This window comes from Nicotiana tabacum, chromosome 3 (assembly GCF_000715075.1).
Source record: "Nicotiana tabacum cultivar K326 chromosome 3, ASM71507v2, whole genome shotgun sequence".
In the NCBI taxonomy this organism is placed as follows: Eukaryota; Viridiplantae; Streptophyta; class Magnoliopsida; order Solanales; family Solanaceae; genus Nicotiana; species Nicotiana tabacum.
Genome location: NC_134082.1, coordinates 37,314,596 through 37,337,737, shown reverse-complemented (window position 1 = coordinate 37,337,737; position 23,142 = coordinate 37,314,596). Strand labels below are relative to the sequence as shown.

General features: G+C 37.3%; 1 non-coding gene across 1 annotated transcript; it reads left to right on the top strand.

The window, feature by feature from the left end:
* Positions 1-2,876: 2,876 nt before the first annotated feature.
* LOC142179631 (small nucleolar RNA R71) lies at positions 2,877-2,983 on the top strand. The gene has a single exon (XR_012708175.1). It is a non-coding gene; the product is annotated as a small nucleolar RNA R71 (small nucleolar RNA).
* Positions 2,984-23,142: the final 20,159 nt, after the last annotated feature.

Genomic DNA, 23,142 nt, shown 5'->3' with positions numbered 1-23,142 from the left:
TATTTACGAACTATGTTTTGCCCGAGGAGTCGATTATGGTTTTCATCTCTTTTATTATAAATGGTATTGAACCCCTACTGATATTGTCGAAAAACATTTTCACCTGTTTAATTGATTTTTACCAAAAGGCTGGATTTTAAATAAGACGATCGACTCATATTCTGAATTAGTAGCTTGTGTGCTTATTGAGTTATCATGAATGTAGATTCATTGTTTCCTACTGCCTAGTGTTTATTTACTCTTATTACTTACTGGGTTGGAGTACTCACATTACTCCCTGCACCTCGTGTGTAGATTCAGGTATTTTAGAACCTGGTAGCGGGTATTGATTGCTCAGACGCGGAGTCATCAGAGGTAGCAAGGTGGTTGCACGATGTTCGCAACACTGCTTCTTCATCTCACTTCCATTTCTGTACTTAGTACGCTTGTTTGTTTTGGTTGTATTCAGACCTTGGTAGATGCTCATGACTAGTGACACCCCGATGTCGGGCTTGTGTAATTATTCCGCATTTTTCTTTTAAATGTTCATTATGATATTAATGGTTTATAAATGGTATAAAAACCACTTTTAAATGGAAAATGGTTGATTTGGGAATTGTATCGACTGACCTTGTCTTCATGAGAGACGCCATCACGACCGGGTCCGGTTTGGGGTCGTGACAAATACAAACTCTCCACCCTATACAGTCCTGATAGGTATGAGCTCATTATTTTCATTTTTATAACTGCTATAACTCCTTTCTTTGGTACTACCTGAATGGGACTTACCTACGGGCTGTCAGAAATGGGGTATATAATACCTGCTGCCAACAGCTTTACAATCTCTTTTTTCACTACTTCCTGCATTGCTGGATTCAATCTTCTTTGCGGCTGGACTATTGGCTTGTAGCTATCCTCCATAAGGATTTTGTGTGTACAAATAGCCGGACTAATCCCTTTAATATCTTCTACAGTCCACCCCAAGGCTCTTTTGTGTGCTTTCAATACTTTAATCAAACTATTTTCTTGTTCTGCAGTAAGAGAAGATGAAATAATTACTGGAAATAAATCTTACTCAAGATAAACATATTTCAAATGATAAGGGAGAGTTTTGAGTTCAATTTTTGATTGAACTTTTTCGGATTTCATCTTTTCTTCTTCTGAATCTTTGTCCAATATTTCAGCTTCTTTTCTGATGGTGGGATCATCGTCCTATGTGGTGCCTGATTTGACCAAGCATCTTTCCATTGAATCTGGAATTAATTGATCATCTTTGAATTCATCTGTAAGATAACTAATCATGTCAATTGAAAAAATTGAAGACGGTGTTTCATCTCCTGAATATCTTAGTATCTTTTGCATATCAAATATGACTCTTTCTTCATTAACTCTTAAAATTAATTGTCCTTGATGAACATCTATAATTGCTCTTCTTGTAGCAAGAAATGGTCTACCTAAAATTATTGGTTCATTAGGACATTCTTTCATTTCAAGCACTATATAATCTACAGGGAAAACAAACTTATCTACTCTTACGAGTACATTTCCAATTATTCCCTTAGGTTTCTTAGTACTTTAATCTAAAAATTGAAGAGAAACACTTGTATCTTTTATTTCACCAAGATCTAACTTTTTAAAGATAGAAAATGACATCAAATTTATTGAAGCTCCAGAATCACAAAGTGCTTTTTCAAAATATACTCCTCCCAAATTGCATGGAATTGTTAAACTGCCTGGATCACCAAGTTTTTGTGGTAGCTTATTTTGAAGTATAGCTCTGCATTTTTCCGTAAGCATTACCATAGAAACTTCTTCTAATTTTCTTTTACTTGACAAAATTTCCTTTAATAAATTGTCACATGAAGGCATTTGTAACAAAGCATCAGTAAAAGGAATATTGATGTGAATTTGTTTTAAAATTTACAAAAATTTTGCAAATTGGTTGTCAAGCTTTTCTCTTTTCATTTTTTTGTGGAAAGGGAATAGTCACAGGGAGAGGAGTTAATTTGTCAATATTTTTTTCTTCTTTTTTCTGGACTTCTTTCTCTTCTGATGGTTCAGAAGGTATTTCAACATTCTTACCCTTATCTACCTGTTATCCTGATCGGTCTGCATAGGATTCATCCAACTCCTTACCTGACCGTAAGGTGATGGCCTTAAGGTGCTCTTTTGGATTTTTCTCTATATTACTTGGTAAGGGACCTTGAATCTTTTCTAACACAAGAGTGGTCAGTTTGCTCAACTGAATTTCTAAATTTTTAAGGGCAGAAGTATGACTCTCCATCTTTTCATCAGTGGCCTTAATGTACTTGTACATAAGGTCATCAAGACCTGGATGAGCTTGTTGAGGCCTTTGTTGATATGGGGCTACTTGCTGATAAGGTTTAAAATTCAATTGCCCTCGGTTTTGATTCTGATATCCGGGCAGACCCAGTACAGGTTGTTTCTGAAAGATTTGAGAGTTCTCGGCACCATTTGGATTACTCCATTGAAATCCTGGATGTTTATGTGCCATTGGACTTCCAAAAGGGTAAGATTTGTAGCCTATAACATTGACTTGTTCATCATTTTGATGGATTGCTTGTCATTCATGGTTTAGATGATTTCCTCCACACATGTCGCAAACTTCAGACTGGCTTGGTTGTTGTGTGTTCACCTGAAAAGATTCAAACTTTTGTGCCAAAGAAACAATTTGTTGTGTTAGTGTATTTAAAGCATCTGCCTAATTTACTGTAGCAGCCTTCTTGATAATTATACGCTTAGATGTCCATTGGATGGCATTCTCAGAAATTTCATTCAACAATTGTAATGCTTCCTCTGTTGTTTTTCCCATTACCGAACCTCCTGCAGCTGCATCTATCACATTTCTAGAAGAGGGTTTTAGCCCGTGATAAAAAATATCATGGTGTGGATATTTTCTTAACATTGCTTTTAACCTTTCCCAAGCTTGATAAACTGACTCTATATTAGTCTGCATGAAATTAGATATGTCTTGTCTTAACTTTATGGTTTTAGCGGGGGAAAGTATTTATGTAAAAATTTCTAAGTCATTTGGTCCCATGTGGTAATTGATCCTTGAGGCAAACTTCACAACCAAGTCTTAGCATCTCCTTTTAAAGAAAAAGGAAATAGCCTTAACTTAATTGCTTCAGGGGATACTCCATTATACTTAGCAGTTTCAACTAGTTCTAGAAAATCAATTAGATGACTATATGGATCTTCACTTGAATCTCCAGTAAAGATACAAGATTATTGGATCGTTTTAATCAGACCGGTCCTCATTTCAAAGTTGTTAGCTGCCACTGGAGGCTTCCTAATACTAGATTCACAGTTGGAGTGGTCTGGTCTAGCATAATCCCTTAGGATTCTGTTTGCTGGTCTTGGCGCCACTTCATCAAATTGATTCTCTATTTGGACTGGTGGTGGTACTTCACGTGGGTTGATATTTTCGACTTCCTGATCCTGATTCTCCATTTCTTCACAAGCTATTGTTTGAGAAGACGTTTGTCCTTTCCTGCGCGATCGAAGAGATCTTTCAATTTCAGGATCGTAACTTGCCAACTCTTTTGTAGAAGAGCGGGTCATAAACTATTTAAAATTCATAAAGTAAAGAAAATTAGTTCCTAAAATAATAATAGAAATAAACAATAAAAATAATAATAGTAATAATAACAACAATAATAAAAGATTGCAAAGATGATAAAAAAAAATAGGCGTTAAAGGGGAAAAAAATATTAGTACAATAATTTTATTATTTATAGATAATAGTAATATTATACCACACTTGAAATAAAATAGATATATAAAAATGACGCAGCAAGTAAACTGTGACAAGAAAATATAATATTATTCAAAGCATTAGTATTTATACTCGTAATAGTATCTAAAATTACAACGATAATATATAAAAGGGCAATTAATAGTGTGCGAGACTGTGCAAGTATTGATTATGGTATATTTGTTTTTTTTTTATTAGTAAAGTACTGATAATAGTATAATTGTATTAGATATACTAAGGGATTTAATAAAAATAGCTGGTAGTAATTATAATGAGAAGAAAAAAATATTATAATAAGTTCTCAAATTAGTAATAAAATATTTAATCTGAAGTAGATATATGCCAATCTCTGGCAACGGCGCCAAAAATTTGACGAGGCCAATGCGTATAAGATCTTGCTACTCGTACTCTGTCAAATTCTAGTATAGTTTATGATATCATCCCACAGAGATTGGAGAATCTAGCTACAAACATATAATATTCTTACTACTATTCGAGAGAATTAAATTGATGAAATTTTGTTTGTTGAAAATTTAAATTGCTTAAGTTGAAATAAAATAACTTTCGGAAGAATATTTAAAGAGAGTTGGGAATCATTGAATTCACACGATAGCGTGATAATAATAAAATCTTAGCTTCTACATGTATTTCTCTTAGGAATAATTGTTTATTGCTAACACAATTATATTTTGCTCACTAAGAGATAATTAATTAATAGCACTCCGCGAGGTTATGTAAATCAATTGATATATGACTCGTGACGATTAAACTGAAATAATTTTCTTTCCTGAATTGTGCTAAAAGATAGCAAAAACCTCTTGCGACTACTTTTTACTAAAAATCAATAATCTTGCCAACTACAACTCCTCCGTGAGAATTAGAATGGAAGTAAGCAAGATTACAGACTTGGAATGATAGCTTAAAAAGAATTACTCTCACTCTATTATTTTACCCAATAGTTATCGTATATTAATTTTGCTTCGTAAGAATTACAAAATTGACATACAAGTAACTTTGGAGAATAAATAGATAGAAGTGATAATAATTAATTAAAACTATTATTCCAGCACAATATCGAAATATAATTAGAACGTTTCAGGTCAAGCATGTAGTAAAATTGAGATTAATATTATAACGATCTCGAGCTTCATCAACTATCCCAACAAAAGAGATTACTCCATTATGGAGTCTTTAAATCTCACAAAGAAAGATATTCTTAAAATACTATCAACACTCTTAGAAAATTCAAAAACTACAAGAGGAAAGTGAAAGAGATAAAGAAAGAAGTAAAGACCAAAGCTAGAGAAAAGTTGCTAATTAGTCACGTATGATCTTCCTCATTCAACACAAATATGACATCCTTTTTATAGAAATCAAATCTCATAAGGTGCCACGATGCCTTGTGGTTCTTTTGCCATGATGGGCCGTGCTTCTATTGTCATGATGCCTTGTGGTCTCTTTTTATTCCTTTATTTTGCTTTATCATGATATTTTTATTTCCTGCAAAATACTATTAGAAAATATAGATAATTGACATATTATATATATATATATATATATATATATATATATATATATATATATATTTTAAAATAATTTATTTTTAAGTATATAATATATGAATATTTTATAGCCATCACCGGGCCAACACAACCTCGGCTTTTATCTTCAAAAATTCAAACTTGAGCTTTGTAATCATATCTATTCGAACAAAGCTATTATCACGAGCTAAGCGAAGTTGAACCTCAAAGGCGGAAGCTTTAGTCAAAGCACCCTTCTCCACTGAAGCCTGAACGTTCGCCCAAGCCTTCAACTCATCATACTCGTGCTTGGCTCGGCCAACTTCACTCAGAAGGCGTTTCAGGTCCTCCGTCTTTTCCTGCAACTGAAATAAACAAAACATTAGCCTCAGGAGCTAGAAGAAGGAGCACGCACTCCCTTAGAACAAAAACTACATGCTCCTTCAGGTAGCTCTCATAATTCAAGCTTCGACTCACCTCATACCATAAACGTGCCAACTCGACTTCCCTTTCGTTGCAAAGAAGCCTAAGGGATTTCTCCCCATCCAAAGCTTTCCGCAAACTGACTTCCTGACGAAGCAGCTCGGACTTGAGCTTGTCAAAGGCCTATGAGAAGGGAGCTCAATAAGAAAGGGAAGGCACGAAACTCAAAGGGCCTATGCCCAAGAAGGCACGAAACTCAAAGAGCTGTTGAGCTTCCTTGAAGGTCAAACGCACATCTACTAGTCTAGCTCCCTAAGCCCTAGAAGAGCAGATCCTGGTTGGGACACAGTCGCTCGGTGTATACGGTCCCGGGCTTGGAGCATCCCTCGAAGTACCTTCGTTGGGAGGGAGGGCGGAGAACCGTCATTCCTCAAAGTACCTTCAAAGGGAAAAAAAGACGACAGTAGAGGAGAAACCATTTTTTCCAAAGCCAGAGATCACGGGCGTAGCAGGCTCAACCGATACTTCCTCTCCGAGCCCCGGGTCTGGATTCGTCTTGTTTTGAGCACCATCACCATGCAAAGGCCTTTCTTTCCTATTATTATCATTCTTTAGCCCAAATGTTGGCGATCCTTCTACCTCTCCGAGAGGGCACTGTCTCGCCTCAATGGACTCCCCGATGCTTACGATAATGGGGTTAGTGCGCATAAAAAGAAAACGCCATTCAAAAGGGAGCAAGTAGCATAACACATACCATGATGTTTTGCCTCCCATCTACCCCTAGACAAATCTCGCCATTTACGCTCATTATAAGTCGAGTGGGTTGCTAGCTTTCGAGCCCAATCCGGCAGGTCAGGTACCTCGCACGACATTCATGAAATTGCTGCAAAAAAGGAAAACGAAGGCACATTACAGAGCCCGACTTCTCCATAATTAAAAACTACAAAGGCACGAGTATACCACTTACGTGTAAAATTCCACCCCCCAGGAAATGGCAGAAACTCCATAGGGATAATATCGACAGTCCGTACTTGGACGAATCGGCTCATCCACCCCCGATCTCCGTCGGCTTCATCATCAACAATGAAAGGCGTAGTGGATCGGCATTGCAGGGTTAGCAGACCTCGATAGTGAAAAGGACGATACAGCCTGATGAGATGGCTAAGAGTTAATTCAAGCCCTGCTTTCTCCGCAAAGAACCTCATCATCAATACTATCCGCCAAAATGATAGATGAATCTACGCCAAGGTAACCTGGTACTTTTGACAGAAGCCGAGCACAACCCTATCAAGGGGGGCCAGTGCAAAGGGGTTCGTGTACACATTTAGAAACCCCTCGGCATGATCCACGATGCTCTCCTCCGGGGAAGGTACCATCAATACTACCTTTTCTCCCTATCTATAGTCCTTCCTCGCTGAATTAAGGTGCTCCTCTCCTATTAAAGAAATAAACTTCGAGGCATACTCCCAATGACCTCGAACGTTGGTAGTCTTTTCTAACAGAAGATCCCCCATCGAAATAAAATGCCCAGATGTGGAACTCCCTTCTCCTTGCCAAGCGGACCTTGACGTAGCATCCATGTCTGTGGTATAATTAAGGAATTAGAGTAGGACTTGAGCAAGGGCGTCAAAATTGAAATGATGGAGGACCTAGCGTAGGAAAGGAGAATTATATAAAAGAGGATAACTACTCAGAATAGAGGAATCTTCAAAAGGGCGAAGACAACCCTATATTTGGAAAAAGCGACGATTATCCACTTGCCTCAAAGGCCAATTAAAAATGCTGGCTAAAACTTTTATTGCTTTGGAAAGATATGCCGGAGGGATCGCCTCTGCCATTTCATAACCATGTCATACACTTAACGCCGCTATATGACAGACCCGCGCATCAACCAAGCCTCGAGATGGTACCCGATCTCGAGGACTTCCACAAGAATAATATAGGCTCTAAGGAGCCACCAATATTATTATAGGCCTCGAGATGTTACCCGATCTCGGGGACCTCCGTTAAAAAGAAGATAGGCTCCAGGAAGCCATTGGCATCATTGCAAGTCTCGAGAGGGTACCCGATCTCGAGGACCTCCATCAAAAAGAAGATAGGCTCCAGGAAGCCATTGGCATCATTGCGAGTCCTGAGATGGTATTCGATCTCGAGGACCTCCACCAAGAAGAAAGGCTCCAAGAAGCCAATAACATCACTACACGTCCTGAGATGGTACCCGATCTTGAGGACCTCCACCAAGAAGAAGATATGCTCTAAAGAGCCACTAATATCCTTATGAGACTCGAGATTATACTCGATCTTGAATGCCCCTCTCAAAAAGAAGATAAGCTCTAAAAACCTACTCATACGGGCTTGGCCTCGAGGTACCATCTAAACCCGGGTAAGCCCTCATCCGGGATCTATCTGCAATGCCATAAGGCTACCTACTCTGGGTTCAAAGCAAGTCTCTAGGTAGCCCGAGCTTGAGCAAACCCCCACTCGGGGATTGCTCCTAAAAGCCTAAAGGTTATCCTTATTCTCAGGAATCCGAGCAAATCCCCCCATCGAGGACTATCGCGGGCTCTAAAGGGTTAAGTCTCGTATTGAAAGTTCAAAACCCCACTCTCATTCAGCTCGAAGTCGGGGATCCCGACAACCCGAGTTTATCAATTCAATCCGGGCTCGATCAGAGGAATGACAAAGGGTTCTATAATTAATCAATCAAGATCCAGAAGAAACACTTGCACCCGTGATCAATATTCGCACCAATTGTTAGAGTCATGCATTCAGATTTTTCACAAATGTAGATAAAAGGAAATATAGTGTAAATCAGACACAAGTTGAAGAAACATCTTTATATTTATAAGCACACTTTACAAAAGCCCACGAAGGGTCCTTACATATGATTACAAAAGCCCACGAGGGGTCCTTACACAGAAACAAAGAAGCAAAAAAGTATACATATCGTAAAAGCTAAGAGCCTAATCTATTCTCGGGGGTGCATCCTCAGCGGCAGTATTTTCGAGCACAATCTCCTCGGGGGTCTCATCTCGGTCTTCCAAAACAGTATATTCAAGGGAGAAGATTAAGAAGAGGAAAGTGATGAAGAAAGAGTAGAAAAAGATGAAGAAAAAGCGATATCCCGCCAAAGAACAAAAGCTTTTACCAGGCCAAGAAGATCACGGCCCGATAGAAGACTTGGCGAGCGTTGGCCTTACCTGTAAGGCTACTTTGAGTCCACTTCTTGGGACATTTTTCCGTCCAAGTTATTGGCTTGTAGTGCCACTTCACCCCACAGAAAGCAAAAGGGATGAAGTGCCACACCATGCCGGAGTAGGGAGGTGAGCAGCGGTGTAAAGTACGAACATCCTCCTGAGATGCAGTGTAGAGTCCAAATATCTTCCTTAGTCGGAAGAAATCGACACCCCTATCTTACCGACTCGAGCCAACAACAACAACAACAACAACAACAACAAGTTAGTGTAATCCATCCCGAAGAAAAGACAACTTTGAGAAAGGGCCATTGTGTAGCCGGTGAAAGCGCTGCCGCATGCTCCTACGGCCACAAGCGTTAAACATGAGAGATAAACTTGGATGGGGGTGATAAGAAGAAAGGAGGTTGAAAAATGGTGAAGAATGACTGAGCGAAGTTTGATTCGAGAAAGCTTCCATTTATAGAGAAAGGGTAGCGCAACCGATAGGCGCAATCAATACTCTTTGGAAAAGGCAACCAACGACGCCATCAATGTTTTTGAAAGACGTATAGGCAGGCGCATTCGATGCATTTCTGGCAAGATGAACTAATGGGACACCTCAGTTACCGCAAAGGCTCACGTCATAAGTATGCCATCATCACGGGAAGATCGAAGAGATGGATATCAAAGTCGTTTCTTATCATTCCACTCTAAGAAACGAGGGGACTATCTGTGTACGGTAAAATCGGCGGGTACAATTTTCCGTCATTACAATGGCTCGTCAGCACATTTTCAAAGACTCAAGTCTAAGGTCGAGATTCACCCCCGAGGGGCTATCGACACCCGACCTTGGGGCAATATAAATTAGCGGTTATGGCGAAAAAGTGGGAAGTTCCCAAGATGCGTAGCTAGAGCCGACAAAGTCTGTCAGGCTAGTCTAAGCCCGCATCATGGCATTAACTAGATGTACCATCTCCATATCTTTGTAATAAATATATTTATACTATGTTGGGACTCCTTCTCATATATAAAGGGGATCCTTGTTATTTTGTAAGGGACCAGATGCTCAATATTGAATACACAAGAACATTCTCTCTTCTCTCTAACATATTCTCTTGATCTCATTACTTGCATTTATTATTAATATCCATTGTGTTCTATTTATCGTTCTTCATATATTGCTTATTATTGGCCATAAAAATCCGCTATTGATTTTATTATAACTGTTAGTCGTCCATCGACTACCCTCAGCGGTATATCAGACTCGACCCTGAGGCCAGGAATAAGCAAGCTCAAGGCCCCAATTATCAGCCATTTGGTTTGGTTAACATCTTGTTTTTAAGCTCTTATCTTGATTCCAAGTACCTCACTTAGCATCTATTGCCCAAACAACTAGCATAAAAATAGATCACATATTTTTAGAACCAGAAAATCAAATTTAATATTAATTATCATTTTTACGGTAAACAATCACACTTAAAATAAGTCCAAGAAGCTCAAGATTGATTTCAAGAAGTCAAGATTCTTTCCCTCTTAAAATATGATTTATTTTATTCCTTTTAGAATAAGGATTTTTCTTTTAGTAGGATTCTAGTTTCTTTTCCTCGTAGAATAGGGATTTTACTTTTCTTGTATTTAGTTATTTTATTTCCTTATTATAATATGAATTGTAGTCATCAAAGAAGAGACTCTAGGCCTATATAAAGGGTTCTCTTTCCTTGTAGTAGAGAATACGTTTTTGGAGGTTGACCTTAATTTTCAGTAGAATGTTTTTCTCTATTTTGTCTTCTTTATCCTTATTTTTGATTTAAAGCAAGGTGGTGATAGTCTTTATCTTATTTTCAATTGCGTGTGGTATTTCATTATCACATTAATTGATTCCAAGTGGCGACTTTAGGAACTTATTTAGTTCTTGATCTTTCAAGAACACGTTTCTTGATCTAAATTCGTTCTTTTAATATCATAGAATTATAACTTTCATTGAACTAGTACTACATCAATATTTACTTATTTTGAACAAGCAAATAGTTTTCTTATATTTCATATCATTATCTTTCACCTCATTTTAATCATCAAATTCCAAGTCCTAAAACTTGATATACGTTGTTTCTTGAAATCGACTCACAAACTACATTTTCGTTTCAAGATCTTGATCCTGGTCGGTTGGTTCTTTGTTAACTCAAAGAATCACATCAATTTGGTATCACAACTATAAATTATCATGGCCAAGATTCAACCAAGAGGAACATTCTTGATTCACGAAGATAAACAAATGTGGCAACAAGAATCTCTTTTCCATACCAGATGTACCTCCAATGAAAAAATTTGTTCGTTGATCATTGATCATGGGAGTCACATAAATATCATTTCTGAAGTGTTGGTTATTAAAATTGGGTTGTCAACAAAATTTCATCCATATTCTTACAATATCGAAGTTGAAGATGATGATGTTTTAGAGGTAACTCGTCAATGCCTAGTATCTTTTTCTATTATTAAGATCTATAAAGACAAGATTTGGTGTGACGTAATAAAGATGGATGCTTGTCACTTAATACTTGTAAAACTATGGGCGTATGATAGGTGTGCTAAATATGATGAAGACGTTAATACTTATTCTTTACAAAGGATGGACGTGAGATTATTTTAGTACCATTGAATCCAGAAGAAATTGCTAAAAGTTTGAAGCCCAACGATGATTCTTTTGTGATAAAATTACAAACAATTGGTCCAATCAATAGAGAAAAGTCTTTGAATGTAGGTACTACTATGGAAGAGCACAACGAGGAGGAGCAAGCACTAGATATGCAAGTTGAGGATTTACCTCCGTGATGATGATCTATATGAGCATCCCATATGTGAGATTAACTTTTCACCTAATAGAGATGCTCAACATAATATTAATTTGATTGTTGATTCCATCCTTCCAAATGAAGCAACATATTGTATTAATCCAAAAGTCCATGAAATATTGCAAACACAAGAGGAAGAGTTGCTTAAAAAGGAGTCTATAATGGAGGATTTGAGTTTAGATTTTGTTCTCACTTTTTTAGAGCCTCCAAAGGATGAATATTTATCAAGCATATCTAGGAACAGGAAATCTTAACATAAATTCCATCAATGATTATGATCTAGTTAAATATGAGAGCATTGTTGCTGATGAATTCTCAAGAAGATATACTTTGATCTCCAAGCTTATTCCAAAGGTTCTTGAATTTGATTCTTTTAAAGGTTTTTGTGGTACTAAATCGACTTTTTTGGGCATATCCCAATAAGTACCACATTGACATGGAGAAGTTCAGAATTCTCGAAGACCAGAAGAAAATAACTTATGATTATGGGTTAGTGTTTAAAAATCGATTTAAGTGGATTTATTATAGAAATATTGGTACAAAGATACTATTGATAAAGTGGGATTTAGTTTGGCCATATGCTAAAATTTGTTACAACACAATGATGCTCTTTGATAGGTTAGAAAAATGCAACTTACAACCTGGTGAATATGAGTTCAATCAAATCATGGAAGACGTCAATATTGTGCCATTTGTTAATCCTTTAGACTCGAGGATGAGCCTTTCTCAACCAGGGGAGAATGATGTAAACGAAGAATCTATGTTAAGTTTTATTAATTGTGGCAAAGATCATGTTTTAGAGCTCAAGTCCAAACATATGCACTTATTTTCAAGAAGCGCAAGAAGTTCAAGAAGCTCAAGATTGATTTCAAGAAGTGAAGATTCCTTCCCTATTAAAATATAATTTATTTTGTTCCTTTTAGAATAAGTATTTTTCTTTTCATAGGATTCTAGTTTCTTTTCCTTGTAGAATAGGGATTTTACTTTTCTTGTCTTCAGTTATTTTATTTCCTTATCAGAATAGGAATTTTAATCATCAAAGAAGAGGCTCTAGGGATATATAAAAGGTTCTCTTGCCTTGTAGAAGAGATTCACGATTTTGGAGGTTGACCCTAATTTTCAATAGGGTGTTTTTCTATATCTTTGTTCTTCTTTATCCTTGTTTTTTGTTCCAAGCAAGGTGGTGATAGTCTTTATCTTGTTTTCAATGGCGTGTGGTGTTTCTTTATCACATTAATTGATTCCGAGTGGTGATTTTAGGAACTTTTTTATTTCATGATCTTTCAAGAACACGTTGCTTGATCTAAATTCATTCTTTTAATATAATAGAATCATAACTTTCATTGAACTAGTGCTACATCAATATTTACTTGTTTTGTACGAGCAAATAGTCTTTCTTATAGTTCAGATCGTCATCTTTCATCTCAGTGTTTGAATAATCAGATTCTGAGTCCTAGAACTTGATATAAGTTGTTTCTTAAAACCAGCCCACAAACTACATTTTCATTTCAAGATCTTGATCCTGGTCGGTTGTTTCTTTGTCAACTCAAAGAATCACATCACAAGTTCAATTAAACTATATAGACCTATCCAAAGTCTTGAAACACCAATTGGAGCCCAATAACATCAAAGTCAACTCTTGGTTAATTCTTCCAACTTAAAGCTTTTAAAATGAAAATCATTCTTCCAAATCAATCCCGAATAGCTCGAAAACCGAAACCAACCATATACACAAGTCATAATACATAATATGAAGCTACTCAAAGTATCAAACCACCGAATAGAACACTAATGCTCAAAACAACCGATCGGGTCATACAAGATGGCATTGTGGAATTGGTTTAGTGCGGTACAAAGAAACAATTAGCTGATGTGAATACTAAACCCCAAGACTAGATGTCTTCTTGAAGTTGTGAGAATTATTGGGAGTTTGCTTTAAGTTTGAGATAAACTAAGTGCTCATAGCATTTAGTTCAAGGGAGGAATTGTTAGGAGTTTTTTAGTGTTAAGCTTCCTAATGTTATTAGAGTTATTTGTTTCTCGAGTTCTTCACGTAATTAGAATTTTTTAGACTCTATAAAATATAGTTTTAGATTTAGACATCGGTTATGTAAGGCTATATATAGCCATATTCATTTCAATAAATTCATTGTGTTCCTCCTTTGTATTTCTTCTCTGTGCATAAGTTTTCTTTAGTGGCTTTGTTATTTCGATCCCAACATTTTTAAATTTGTTGAAATTAAAACTTTGTTTACCCATAAAATTGGATAATAATTAAACTTTTAAGTGGTTTTAAGGATATGCGATTTCACTTGGCACAAACTGATAAATGTGAGAATTAATGATTGAAATTACAGTAAAAATAAGCAAATCACTGTGATGAACAAGTATGGCATTTGAGATAATTGCCCTCGAACTAACCGAACAAACTATTAAAAATAAGAATTGAACAATGATCTCGCCCAAACTCACACCACAAGGACAGGTAGTGAGGCGGTCGAAGCAATAATAAATCCCAACAAGAGTCGGGGTCAAATCCTCAGAGAGTTAGAAATGGGATTAGGTATACACCTAGTGTAATTGGGTGACGTACGTCAATTTGCACATCCACATTCTTGTTGGTTGTTTCTATTTCTACTTTAGCTATTGATTGCAAGTAATAAACTAGAAGACAATATTTTTGGTTTTGGTTGTTTTCTAATGATAAAGGATCTAGGGTCGTGAATTCCACCTAGGTGGTTACCTAACAGGTTGTAAACTATAGGGCAAGTTTGATTAATCAGGATCGTAATATAGCAATCACACACAATTGCTCATTCTATACCTCTGGGTAGTTTGAGTATTTTTCCCAATTTGGCTTTCTCAAGTCCAAATGGGTATTGCACAAATCAAGTGATATTTGCTCAAGTGGGGTCTTACAATCTCTAGATTTGACCCATTAACTGGGGCTATCAATTTCTTGAGTTCACCCCAATTCCATGTTAGCCAAGTTTTTCTAAAATTAGTCTCTCTTTCTCAAGTAAAGACTAGGTCAAATAGGCATGAATCACTGTTTGCAACCATTAATTCTAGAATTCAAGCATAAACAAGGCCAAATATCACAAACACGCCCAAAAATTAAATACTCATTAAGTACCCACAATAGGGTTGAGCCACAACCCTAGCTAAATATTTAGCTACACATGAAAAATAAAGAAATACAAGAAGATATTAAGATAGAATGCATAATAGTTTATTAGATAAGGAAAATCTAATGTTTAGAAGTTACTCTAGTAAAAAATTACTCAAAGAAGTAAAGAAAATGGCTCAGGTGCACCTTTGCAAACTAAACTTAACCTAAAAATAACAAAAAGTACTTGTTAATATTCAAATTTTTCCATAATATTTTCAAAACTATGCCTGGGCATCAATTAGTATTTTTCATACAATTTCTGTATTTTTAAAATATTTTAATTAATTTCTCCTAGCATTTTATTTATAAAACAATCACTGATTGCATTACAAATAGTTTAATAATAATTTTGTGGCTTAATTTTATCATTTACATTTGTACTAAGTTTCAATTATTGTACAAATAGCCACATTCGTAATTTTAGGATGCAATTGCAATTACTTTACAATTATAGCCTATGCATGCATTATTATATCATTTTATCAGAAAATAGCCTTTTACATTTTTTAAAATATTAACTAATTATTTTAAAATAGTTTCAGGCATGAAGCTCATTTTTTACAACCTATTAGTTTACAGCCCAATTTATAATCCCATATTAACCCAAAATCTACCCAAGCCCAAATCCCATCTGACCCTAACCCAATTTAAACCTACCCGGCCCAATACCTTGGCAAATCCTGGCTGTTGATCATTTTGATCAACGGTCCAGATTTTCCCTTACCATAATTAAACTAACCTACACCCCCAAAATCCTAATCATTTCCCACCCTTTCCTGCCGTCATCTGTTTCCCTCCTCTCTCAAATGTCCTCTACCTAAACCCTAATCTCCAAATGTCATCACTCACCTACTGCCCTCCTATGGTGGCTCTCCACCACCTCAGGCCTCTAATAGCCTCCTGCCTGCTATGGTGTCTCCATTTCTTGGATCCTTGAAGAGATCCTCAAGGGACCTAGGCGGTCTGTTTACACCTTGGGGTTTCTTGCTGGTTTCAGGCTATTTAGCTCGACCTTGAGTAAGATCTTTCTCATTTTTCGTCTTGGATCCATAGTTTCCTAAGTCTGTGCATGTCTCTGTTGCCTTTCCAAAAAACCTAATTTTTACCCTTTGATCCTCTTAGATCTATCCAGATCTGAGATGAATCGAACCCATTTCACATGTTTTCACGAAAGTCTTAAGGTTTTTAATTGATTCTCTATTTTTTCCTAAAAAATTAGGATTTACTGAACTCATTTTTTCAAAGACTTTCTGATTTTCAAGTGTTTAATCGTGGTTATTAAGTGTTACTGACTAATTCATGTTAATATTGTTTGAACCTTAGTCGATTTATGCTAAAGCCCTAATTTCTTACATTTTTGCTCTGATTTTGAGTCTTTCCGTGTTACCTGTTACCTTGTTTATTTCTGTGCTTTGACTTTCATGATTTTTCTTAGTCTAATTCAGTATCATGTGACTTCTACCCTAGTTCATCTCTACTAGGGTTTTTAAGTCGATCTCTTGGCTAATTTATATGTGTTTATGAAGTTTTGTTCAGCCTACTCATCTATTTGTGGAAAATGATATTTTTCCCTCTCTTTAAATCAGTATTATTTTGAATTTCGATTTACTGATTTACTTGGTTAAAAGTTATGCGCTGATTCGTGATTCATTCCCTTGTTTACGACTTTAATTATTCTTATTACCTTATTGCTTGTAATGTTACTAATTCCTCATGATTATTTCCTTAATTAAACTCCTTCTTGTTTACCTCTTTACTTATGTTTGATTTGATTTTCTTTCCTTAAATGATTCCTGTCCTTTAACCGTTGAGTAGTTGTCCTTAATTAAAGGGAGGCTACGCTAATTTCGTGTGTGATTGATTTTGTAATTTCCCTAATTGCTGAGATTTTATTTTTTTACCTTATTCTGCTCCACTCTTAAACTGCTATATATACTCTTCTCCACTCTCAGTTCAACATACGAACATTGGTTCAGAAAATACTCTGACACTCTTAAACGCTCTCTATATTCTTCTCTATTACTCGTACTTGTCGGCTGTAAGCCAAGGCTAGCTATTTGCACCATATCTGCTCTATACTCTGTATTCTCTCTCCTTAACTGGTATGTCCTGATTCAATTTAAATTCAAAAACTATGTGTTTCTTTGTTGTTTCAATACATTAGTTATGATTACCAATCATGTTTATTGTTTACTGTCATGTTGCTCAATGTGTAACCAGCATGCCTAGATCACACTGCCTAACTACTGTCTCACCTAGCATGTTGGAGTTTATTCTGTCAGAATCTATGACTAGTTTATTCACCCACAATGATCTACTTACTGTTTTGTTTAGCATGCCCAATCCTGTTTTGTGATAATTGCATGCATCTTGTTTGCTCATTAGCATGTCCAAACTACTTAGCTTGTTTACTGTCTCACCCAGTATGTCTAAACTCTGGTTGTTCTATATGTGAGTAGTATCTCTAAACTATGAATGTTTATGTAGTGCTTGCCTAGTTTGTTCATTTAAGTCTTGCCTACTCTGCTTTACTAATTAGATCCTGCTAAGTCATCTAGCCCTTCAAGGTAACTCTAGTTGTGTGTTTGGTCATGTCCAAGGTCTATGTGTTCTCAACATGTCTTTGTTGTAATCTTTGTAACTAAATTATCAATTCTACAAATTCTTGAGAAGCTTGTGCATCTGTTTGCTTGTACACTAAGGGTGTATTCTATGTGTCCCCAATCCCTCTCTCCATGTGTGGAATCGGTTTTCCCCCCAAAGTGTTTCTGAAGCTGTTTGTTCCGTGAATTGGGTTCTGATGTCAAAAAATGTTTTTCATGCTTTTTCTCAAGCTGTTTTATCACCAAACTAGCCTTGGTTTTCAGAAAATATTTTTACTTCTAAGAATCCTCTCTATATTGTTTTATCAAAACTCTTTCAAATTATGTCAAGCACTCTCACTTATTCTTAGGTTATTAATTCATGCCCCTCTGGTATGTTTACTGTTTAGTGGTCCCTGAGATTTCTCTGAACTCTAGCATATCAGGGCTGGCACTTCCTCACTGCACATAAATCAGTCTTTATTTGAGAATGGTCTGGGTGTGAGCACTGCCCGGGATCCTTGAGGTCCTTAGGGAACTCTGACACACCTAGACATGAACTTGGTTATGAAATCCTTTGAGCATTTGAGACTACTGAAGGCTTGGTACATCAGGAATTACTTTGGGCCTACTTCAGGCTCCCTATAGCTTAATTTATATTTACTTATGTAATTAATTCAATTCTTGGTCTGTAATAATTAATTGTAAACAAATATTGGGGTGATTAGTGAAAAAGAAGGGTAGTTGTATAGTACTATGGGTAAAATTGGATAGAAAACATACTTCTAGGCTTTACATTGTGTAAATATATGTTAGAAATCATGTCCTAGGATTACTATATCTATTTGCATTCACACCCTACCAAACTTGTGCACTAGACATCCTGACTTAGGACATGCACGTTTATCGCTTCAGCATACTGCATATAATGTACCATTATTCCAACTTTTGATTTGTGCATAAGTACTATTGCATAGAGATCCTGCCATTAGGTCAATAATCCTGTTTAAAATAAAAATAGTCACCCCATGTATGCATTAGATACCCTGCTTTAAGAACTCTGTTTGCATTTCATTAAACATGTCTATTTCGACTAAATAAATAGTTGGCTATAAAAAGGGTTAAGTAGCCTCACAGATAGACATTGTGGCTTAAAATAAATAAAATACATGTTATAATCTGCGATAGTATGCTTGTAGTTTGAACAATTTCTTAAACTGTTAATCATATCCTGTAATTGTGATTGCAACAGTCTCCTGCCTAGGCAAGCCTTAGGTTATCAGTCTCTCTCTATATATAAACTGGAAGCTGTGTTTGATTGTGTTAAACTATCTAAGCTTAACAGGCTATAAAACTAGTAGGCAAACTGGTTAGGATCCTGCCACTTCCCTAAAAAACAAACGCAGCATGTTCTGTTTTGTCATGTTCGTCTAGATATCATATTCTTAGGATTTCTAACTTCTTCACAATCTGTGTTTTAGATGTGCTGTTTGTTTGCCTGTATACTTGCGGAGGTAAATATGAGCCATCTAACTGTTTGTGCCTATTTGCTTGTCCTACATGTTATTTGCTTGTCGCCTGTATTTTACCTTTTAAAAACCTTACATTGTCTAGAACTATCCAGAATTAGAGGTCCTAAATTCCTCCAGGACCATAAGGAAGGGACGGGTAGCAGTACGCTTAGGGGTCGTTAATTAAACCCGCTCATATAACCATTAAGGGGAAGGTAATGGGTAGTAAAAGGTTATGACGACCTGCGAGTTAATGTCACGTGTAGCCCCTCTCATTGAGGAGTGATTACCGGGCATTGCATGGGTATGATCTTGTAGGCTAATCAACTGAGGACTTCCCTATCCCATTTACTATATGTGTTTAAATTCTCTAAAGTTCCTTTTCTTTACATATACATGTGTAAGCAGTCCAAACCTTTTTACCTTCATTATTTGAACTTCCTTGATTATATATGCATTTAGATGGGGAAAGCGACTTTATTTGTAAATACTTGCTTACTTGTTAATTGAGTAATTCACATAGTTTAAGTTCGGCCGGGACCCACCGTTGTGGACCGTGAGGGGTTGCTAACACCTTCCCTTCAAGTTCATTTCGAGCCCTTACCCTAATCTTTAGTGATGCAAACTAGTTATACAAGTTAATTACTCTAGGTGCCCTAACGCACCATAATACGTTAGGTGGTGACTCTTCAAATACCCAATTCCTAAAAGGAAACGAGTTGTTCCGCCATGAATGTCGAAACTCAGACGCCCGCGGGGGAAAAAGGGGGCACGACAGCATGGCGACTCTGCTGGGGATATTTTAGGCTCTTACCATAACGAACTTATTTATGTGAATTGGTCCAAGCATGCTCTATCCCACGTATCATTTCCCCTTATTTGAACTTAACTATCTATTTTCAAGCATTTATGATTTCCTGAAACTTACTTGTCTCTTTGTTTTTTTTCCGTAACTGTCTTTCAATTATTTAAATACTGCATTTATTATTTTCTTACGTGCAAATACTTGACAACATGCTATTTATTGCTACATAAATGATGCTCAACATCATATTCCACTTGTGCATAATCAATCCTATAGCAACGCTTGATGAGTGTTTGCGCTCATCCTATATATCAACCTTTAAATTCGGAAAGGCGTATTTGCGGTAAAACTAGTTGATCAGCGGTACGTTCGACGGTTCTGTGCCTTTCCCCCTCAAGTTGTCCACTTGAGGGTCCCAGTCTAGACCTCTATTTCACCCTTACTATGATTAATTGTACATGCATCATGGTCAAACCTAGCCGGGTTAATATGTTGTCCGCATAATAACCCTTTAAGACAAGCCTTGTCCAAAAGTCCATCATGTTTTCCATAATCCCAACGGACGTAACCACGATTATGTGCATTAATTTGGAGAAATAAGTGCCAATATGCTAATCATTACTGTATAAATAGATGAATCTGAAGGGGAAAGGGCCTAACTCTCTCTTGTTTTGCAAAAAATGTGGCACGAAGTCCCCAGATTCGGTATGGTCGATAGTATTCCTCCACTTTTGATAGATTGGTGGAGAGATCTTCCCTCAAGTGACCAAAATCATGTGAAGAGAATCTTGGGTAATTTGCCATCACTATTGGATCTTCAACCAACCAAGATGCTAATCGAGGCTGCTACTCTATTTTGGGATACAGAAAGGGCTGTTTTCAGTTTTGAAGACATAGAAATGACTCCCCTTATAGAAGAAATATGGGATTTTCTGGGTTGCCTTGGGATAGCCCTGGTCTGCTAGCACCTGAAAATCGTACCACCAGAGGGTTCCTTAAGATGATGGGGCTGAAGAAAAATGATGATTTGGAATGCCTAAAAACTCCTACATACCTTTTGATTTCCTTTATGAAATATATGGTCATGACAGCTCTTACCGTATTTTTGATGATGAGTTCTCAATCACTTATTTGGGTTGGGTTCATCGTAGGGCCTTCGTGTTTATTGTGTGCTTCTTGGGCATGCTGGTATTCCCAATCCAAGGGGATAGAATCCATACTAGGCTGGCCATGGTGGCCAAAACTCTAATGGATGGGATAGATGGGTAGACATATACTATTGTCCCTATGATTATTATGGATATGTACCGGGCCTTGGAACACTGTTAGAAGGGGTCCAGATTCTTTGAGGGTTACAACTTGATGTTACAAGTTTGGCTGTTAGAACATCTCCAAAGGGGCCAATACCGCCAAGAGTTCCCACGAAGGCCATGGAATGACCACATAACCTTCCGGCACCCTAAAAGAATGACTTACATGCCGGACATGTTCGATCAACCTAAGGATGTTGTAGGATGGATGCAGTTTTTCAACAAGCTGACCGATGACCAGGTTCAGTGCATGTTCGAGTGGTTCCCCACCGACGAGTTCATCATAAGATCCAGAGACGTCCCATATTTGGTGTTGATCGGGTTAAGAGGGATATACCCTTATGCTACCCTTAGAGTTATGAGACAGGCAGGTAAGAGACAAGTCATACCACGGGTTGCTAAGATGAGCCACTTCAGAACCGACTTCTAGAATGATGCTATCACATATAAGAATGAAGCGCAACATATGTGGACTTTGAAGATCATTGTAGAGAAGGATACCATCGAGCCGAACAGATACCATGTGGGCCACTCATTCTTTTACCCCTCATGATTGGATGATAATCTATCAGGAGTCTTTGAGCCAAGGGTTGGTCCAGGAAATAGGGTCATAGATGAGTTTGCTGAAGTAGAGGTAAAGTACAACAAGTTGTGCAAGAGAGTTCGAGAGTCTGAAGCTAAGCATATGGTGCAACATAAGGCTGATATGGTAATGATTAACGAGTGGAAAGAAAGAGCTGTTAAATCCAGCGAGAGGCTGGAATATTTGGAGTACAACTTGATGGAATTGGATGGGAAGATAAGGAAGAGGGTCACCGACTGCTAGAATGCTGAAGGAAATAAAGGAGGGAATTCCTACTGCTGAACCTGCGCGAGTTGGGAGAGTTGATTGACAACATCATCCTGTCTGGAGAGGGTCCTTGTGGGACCAAGTAGATTAGATTTACTTGCTTTCCTTTCAAATGTAATAAGGCCAAGTGCCATTAGCAACATTATCCTATTTAGTTTCGTTTTTGGTTGTTTACTTTTACATTAATGAAATGAGGCAATTATTGGCACTAAATTTCTTTAAATTTATTTGTCCCTAGGCCTACATCGGGCACAAAAAGGTTCCCAAATTATGACGCAGATTTACGTTCCCGCAATATGTGTTTAAATTCTGCAAACATTTCAGAATCCTTACTGACTTGTTTACCTTTTTGTTTTTCTTTATTCTTTATTCTCATCCCCTAAGGTTGGTTCGCTCATACTAGCATCATCAGCGTATCATACCAGATCTAGAGGCCTTCCACCTCCTCGTCCTCCAAGCAATACAAAGATCAAAGGGAAAGCTAAAATAGACGATTTAAGTGCTATTCGAAAAGAAAATATGGAAAATGCAGAAACTTCAGATGGTCGGAGTACTCCGGCACCAAATGATCTAGTTTTGAGATTGGATCAAAAGATACTGGAGCTACAGGGAGAGCTTGAGCAGGTCTACAACTTAGCAACCTTATCCCTCACTCTGAATATCCCCGACTTCAACAAAACACAAAGAACCCAACATTTCCTCAAAACACATCAAACCAATATCCACAAAACCCTCCTTCACCGCATCAATATGCAACCCCACCTCAAAATCTCAATTACCGATACCAACGTCATCGCAACATCAACATCAACCAATCCAATACCCACCAACTGCCACTTATCACACTCCCCGGAACACACCACAACCCATTCCCGATCCTCAAAACTCAACCAATAACCACCACTAAACCCAAGCACCTGACACTCACCCACACAACCCTATGTTTGTGGAAACCGTACCTCACTCTATCCAACCAACTTCCTATACACCAGAATCCGCTGAAAAGGTCCTGCTCATCAAGAAAATGGCTAAGGAACTCAAGAAGTTGACAAGTCGAGTTTAGGGTGTCGAAGGAGGCAAAGTGATAGAAGGTTTGAACTATGAAGACCTATATATACAGCCAGATGTAGAACTGCCGGAGCGTTACAAACCTCCCAAGTTCGAGATGTTCGACGGTACAGGTGATC